The 6222-nt window shown below is 46.0% G+C and overlaps 2 non-coding genes across 2 annotated transcripts; one reads left to right on the top strand and one right to left on the bottom strand.

Annotated features, from left to right (window-relative positions):
* Window positions 1–2134: 2134 nt before the first annotated feature.
* TRNAI-AAU (transfer RNA isoleucine (anticodon AAU)) lies at window positions 2135–2206 on the top strand. The gene has a single exon. It is a non-coding gene; the product is annotated as a tRNA-Ile (tRNA).
* Window positions 2207–5876: 3670 nt separating this feature from the next.
* On the bottom strand, window positions 5877–5968 carry TRNAY-GUA (transfer RNA tyrosine (anticodon GUA)). The gene is given in 2 exon segments: window positions 5877–5913; window positions 5932–5968. It is a non-coding gene; the product is annotated as a tRNA-Tyr (tRNA).
* Window positions 5969–6222: the final 254 nt, after the last annotated feature.

The following is a 6222-nucleotide window of genomic DNA, read 5'->3' as shown; positions in this document are numbered from 1 at the left end:
TGGCTCATTCACGGAAGAGGTGGTGTCTTACATGGCGCACTCTGCCTTAGCACAGAGCAGTTCCAGCAGTCCCTACATAAGGATGCTACCATGGATTAAGTAATGTCTTGGGTCTCATCATCTTGGCCACCCCACAAGTTTGTCTCGGGTGAACCATAGCCATTTCTACTGTGCACGAAGAACTGTCAGTGATCGATGACGTGCTTTTGCAAAGAGGCAGCCTCGTAGTCTTTCCATAGCTTACCCAACACGTTCTTTCCAGCGCACACGAAGCACACTCTGGGACCGTTCATACCAACCCATGACTTCGAGAACAATTTTGGTGGCCTGGAATGAACAGACAAATGGAGTTTGCTATCCACGATTGCATAGTTTACAAGCATTGAGGCAAGAATGCAAAGCCTGCAGTAACTCCGCTGCAAGATATTACCCTTTCAGTGAGACCATGGCAGAATGTTTTCATCGATATTCTCTGTCCCATGGAAAGAAATCGCCGGTTCGCATCACCTTCGTAGTCGACTTCTTCAAGAGGCCTGAAGTACAGTTCTGCAGCGAGATGTTGACACACACAGTGACAAGCTTTCTGCTGTCAGTTTTTTTCTCGAGACACTACATTGATGAACTTGTGTATGACAATGGCCCCCAGATTCCCCCCCCCCCCTAAAACTCAACCAGCTCCCGAAGATCGTGCTATTCACTTCTGCCACTCTCTTTTGTACTGCCCGCACGCAAATGAACTTGCATTCCGCTTCTGCTGTGTGCTAATGCTTCGTCCAGACAGCTTTGCTGGAAAATTGACCACTCCACCAAGCCCACATATAGTGCCTTGGCGTCTACCGGTGCACACTGAACCCACAAGTACCTTCTCTGTGTTATTTATTTATTTTCTCCTTTGATTATTTATTTATATTTTAATATTTAGTACTCACAGCGCCCATGCAGGCAATATAGGGGGGGGTACAGGAAAAGAACATGAAAATTACAGGTTCACATAGGTTTGTGTAAAAAAGAAAACAGAGAAAAGAAGTAAATTTGCAAGACAAAACATACACAGCTGCACCGAGCACAGCTGCGTCATAAAAGTCATATGTGTTAGAGAAAAAATGCAGGAACCACAAAAATTGATAAAAATGCCATGATAATTAAATCAAAGTGCAGCATTCGTCTGGCCCAAAGGAAAATAACGCCAAAACAAAACAACATAGCTTACAACCAAGATACCGCACAGATCACGGCGACTGCAAAAGTGTAGCATTCGTCTAGCCCAAGGGCAAATTAACACCAAAACAAAACAACATAACTTACAACCAAGATACCGCACAGATAACGATGACTGCCAGGCGCACTCTTGTCTATAGGGCTTGGCCGTCGAAAGATTCAATCATTTTTATTGCAGAAGAGAACGCATTCGTTGAAGACATTTCTACAATTGTGGGAGGAAGTCGATTCCACTGAGTGATAGTTCTCACAAAAAAAAGAGTTGTTCAATGACGATGCAGTGCATATATATTCTTTTATCTTGTGTACATGACATTTGCGGGCTGAGAGAAGGTACACGAGCAACCTTTTCTGTGTTAAACAAAAAGAACTGTATGGAGCTTTGTAAGGTATTGTTCTACCAGTGCCTTTGTACAGAGCCATATACATGGAAGGCTTGGACAAGATTTACTCAAGACGGTCAAATATGGGCAGGTTCCTACAGGGCTCAAAACATTTTCTCAAGCCATCTTGCAGCGGACATTAAAGTAGAACTTCCCAATGAGTCCACATGGATTAAGGTATCTAAGTTTGGATAATGAAGAAGGCGTTCCTTTAGATTTGGTAATGTTTATAGCCCTCTACTGTATATAGCCTACTCACATGGCAGGATACTACAGCGACCCATGCGCTAAGCCATCGAGAATTTATTTCAGACAAATCATGTCTAGTTTTTTTGAAAGTGCGAAGATTCAAAAATCGATACCTGAATGAATGACTACCGGTGATATAATCTTTGGCTTCACTAAAATAAATTCAAAATTGGCAATATCAGTCTTATTAGGACTGATAGCACGTTTTCTTCATTATCATATGTACTATCTGATGCGTCATGTTTCTGCTGTATTTTGACCAAAACAGGCAATAAATAAATAAAGGCGCCGTGGCTAAATTGGTTAAAGCGCCTGTCTAATAAACAGGATTGTGAGTTTGAATCTCACCGGTGCCTCGAGAGATTCGTTGGCACCTTTTTTTTTTCAATCTGCTCAGTGAAACTCCAAATCGTGGCACTGCCTGAAAGTGGTACCCTCACTTCCGCCGTGGCTTAGTTGGTTAAAGCGCCTTTTTAGTAAATAGGAGATCGTGAGTTCGAATCTAACCTGTGCCTCGGGGTATTTGTTGGCGCATTTTTAGGGGCGAAGCTCCTTAAGACCTCACAATGTCCACCGTCTCCCGTCTGTCCGTAACACCATGTAACCTTCAACGTAGAAGCAACAGAAGGCGTTGGTGGTAACAGTTTTGCATGTAACCTTCAACTTATGAGCAACAGAGGGCGCTGTGGTTAATGGTAGATGTGATGGCGCTGCTGTCAACGTTAAATATATATAACCACGTTCCATACCACACATTTTCTTCTCTCATATGAACGAAGACGAAGGCAAGAAAACGCGACGTGCTGAGTATCAGCGCCGCCGTCGACGGGAAGCTACCACGGAGACAAAAGAGAAGCAAGCGGACGCAAAGGGGCAACGGCGACAACACAGTTCTACACCACAGACTAGGGCTAAGGAAGCAAAGGCTAAGCGGTAAAAACGCCAAGCCGACGCGCAGTTGAGACAACTTGAAGCGGATGCAAGGCGGCAGTGCCGAAAACGAAACTTCTACACCAGAGACGATAACTAATGAAGCTGTGATTATGAAGTAAAAACATAACCCGGAACTCGGAACCTCATATCAGCTATAAAGAAGAATCACAGCTATCTCACAATCGGTCTCAGCGCTAACTTTTTGAATTAAAAATATATAAGTATCACAACCACAATCAGTCTCAGTACTATCTCAACTTTAATCACAATAATCACCACTGAAAGCTTCGCCCCATAATCATCTTCAACCAGCTTGAAACGCAGTGATTTTTTTAATGTCTTTAGCATAACTACGAATGGTGGCACCACCTGAAGGGGTATCCTCGGCGGCACCGTTGCTTCATTCTACTTCCAGCAGCCAAGCTGAACGGATCGCAGGGTCATGTGCTCCAGCGTAGCGGCTATACCATGGGCCGCGTGGGCAGTGGAAACAGGAACAAGAATGATGATTGCCACTTCATTTTTCCTCAGCTGCCTCAAGGCAAGCTTGTACTAACACCGTGTTTTTGCACGGGATGCCAGAGCCGGAGTCCAGGGTCAAAGATTTCCGGGATGCGCTGATGCCGACGGGCATGTTGCCTGATGTGGTGATCTTCGGCGCTTGTCAGATTAACCCCTTGTGGGCAAAGACCTTCAACGACACCGCTCTCACAGAACACCTACTTGCGCTGAAGAAACTTCAGGTGAAGGGGCCGCGTTACGTCTTCATCGACCTGCAGGATCAGTAGGGCAAGCTAAGGCTGCAGTAGCTGCTCCACAGTGTAAAAGATGAAGATGAAGGATCGGCTTTTGTGAACTTCGAAAAACGGGGTAGAAGTGAGTCGCCAGAGGTGGCACATCCACAGAATGGCCGACAAATGTTCCACAACAAGGACGGTGCTGCTCAAGCTCAAGAACGGCTACAAGATTAAGCCGTTCATCGAAGATTGAGCAAAGTTCATCAAGATTGAGCCCTCATCAAATACGTGTCGACAGAGAGTTGGCCTTAGTCGTGGTGCCTGACCGTCCAATGCAGTGCCTGCGTTGCCAACGTACTCTCCACGTCCACCGCAAGTACACGTTCCTGCGGTTCTCCTGCTGTACACGCTTTGGTCATGTCGAGGCTCACTGCGGTAGTACGTGTGCCTCGGCAACAAGAACTTCGAAGAACGAAGGGGTGGCCGAGCCCGTCATAGACGCGGCCGAAACATAGGAAGGCGTTGAAGGAACCGGCAACCCAGTGGTCCTTGCGGCAACCGGGCAGTCGGCGTCGGGTGATGGAAACAAGATGACCGAGACTCCTCGGCAATTGGTGTCATCTGCCGCCGCACCGCCAGCAGACGAGCCTAAGCGTGCCTTGAAGAATGTTTGCCTGGGGACACGGTCAACGCTACTGAGACCCTGGGAGAGACGACGGACACCGAGGACATATGTGTCTGCACTGCCACGCTAAAGCGCGTGCGCTACAAAACAAGTGAAAGTGACAAGACGTCGACTGACAACCGCGATCAACCGCCGGTAAAGACTGCTCAAGGAAACTGTTTGCGTTTAAAGCCTAAGCCGAACATTTTTTGGGCGAGAGACTTCAGGACCAGGCAAACGAAAAGAACGCCGGAAAGCAGGATGGTCTTGGATGCAGTTAGCCGGTGGCTGGCCATAAAAGGTAACCACCATGCTCCAGGCCTACTCCTTCAGCGTGTAAGTTATAATAACACCGACCGCGCCACTTAGCAAAGCTACGCTGAACATCAGAGGGTTGGCGGCTAGGCGTAGGCAAACGTCAGCTCTTATGGTTTGTCACTGACCGAGTTATAGACGTCCTAGCCGTCCAGAAAACTAAGCTTGACGGAAAGGAGGGCACCGGGAACATGGTGCGCTGTTTCACTGATATATAATGCAGTCGTTAGCCATGCTATAGGCACGTCCGCAGGTGTGTTATTTTTGTGAAAAAATGCACGACCTTATTGTTAAAATGTATTTTCATGTCGATCAGAAAACGTGGTTCATTGTGATTTTCTATTTGGTGACAAAAAATTCCTTGTAATATGGATATACGCGTCACATTGTGTTGAAGAGCATGTCCATTTTTTTCGAATCTACTACGGTAGACGATTTGCGATAAGCAGGTTATTTTTGGGGGCATTCTAATTGTGTTATAAATACTCACGATACAGTCAATAGTACTGACATTCACGACAAAAGAACGCAGTGATGCGCTAAGAAAATTAGCTAAGAAAACGAGAAAGACCTGGATGATGTGTACGAATGTGTCGAAGAAAATCGCGAAGTGATGTGCACGCAATGTCAAGGCACTAGCCACACGTGGTTAAACCGCATGTACCTATCGCTAGACATAATGTCAATATGCATTGGCTTTCGGTAGTGCCAGAAAATTTTTCGAATAATTGCTTGCTTGTGTGTCACATAGGCATGAAGCAACAAAAGGCTTTTAATTGTGAGTTAAGATATCGCATTGACCGCGTGAGGTGTGCGCTGACTGTTGGTATTTTGTAAGCAATTATTGTCCGGTAAACAATCGTAGGCGCTCGTTTTGTCCAAGACAATTCTATTACCTGGTGATTCCTCCCTTCTTTCGATACTATTTACAGAAAGGCCAAGCAAGGCTTGCATAATAGGCGCGCTGTTCTCGCAGAGCGCCGACAACAAAGCTTGTATGAGGACTGCACCAAATATTCTAGTTAGCAGGTGAACCAGGCGCGCAAGATTGAGGGCGACTCCACAACTACCAAGCATTTTAAACCAAACTAAACATGCCCTCTTTCTTGTATAGTCTTGTTTACGTAGAAATGGAGTCTATTGAGAATAGGCTGTGCGTATTAGGAGACAGGCAACGATTTTCGAGTTTCATTCTTGAACTCGCACGCTCATCAGCGATGCCCCCCCCATTTCAACCTTCTATTCAGGCCTTCTGCGCATCACGGTAGCGAAAATTAAGGTTATGAGCGAAGCATGGTTTGAGAAGAGGCATGACCGACGGGGCACACGGTGCATGAGCCCCAGATAACGAGTGATGAAAAAAAATATAAAAAGTATCTCTGTCGAGCCGGATTCCAACCAGCGACCTATAGATAACCGCATGAGAATTTTACTACAGTCCACCGCTCTACCAACTGAGCTATCGACGAAACGTGCCGATGTGGTCGGCAGGCTACATAACAAAGTTAGCCGGCGCTACGTGACCTACTTTATAAAAATGTGACAAGGACTCGCTGTAAACTGTTTCAGCCGCACTTCGCGAAAAGTAGCGTGTGGTTACTTCTTTCCATAAACGTACAGTATAATACACTGGTGAATATAACACCGAAAGGCACAATCAGGCAGGAGTAGTAGTGGACACAAAATAACCAACTCTGCAACACCGAGGCATCATTTGCGCTCA

The sequence above is a fragment of the Rhipicephalus microplus genome, chromosome 5 (genome assembly GCF_043290135.1).
Source record: "Rhipicephalus microplus isolate Deutch F79 chromosome 5, USDA_Rmic, whole genome shotgun sequence".
Classification (NCBI taxonomy): Eukaryota; Metazoa; Arthropoda; class Arachnida; order Ixodida; family Ixodidae; genus Rhipicephalus; species Rhipicephalus microplus.
The sequence above is the reverse complement of the archived record's forward strand: the minus strand, read 5'-3'. Positions and strand labels throughout refer to the sequence as shown.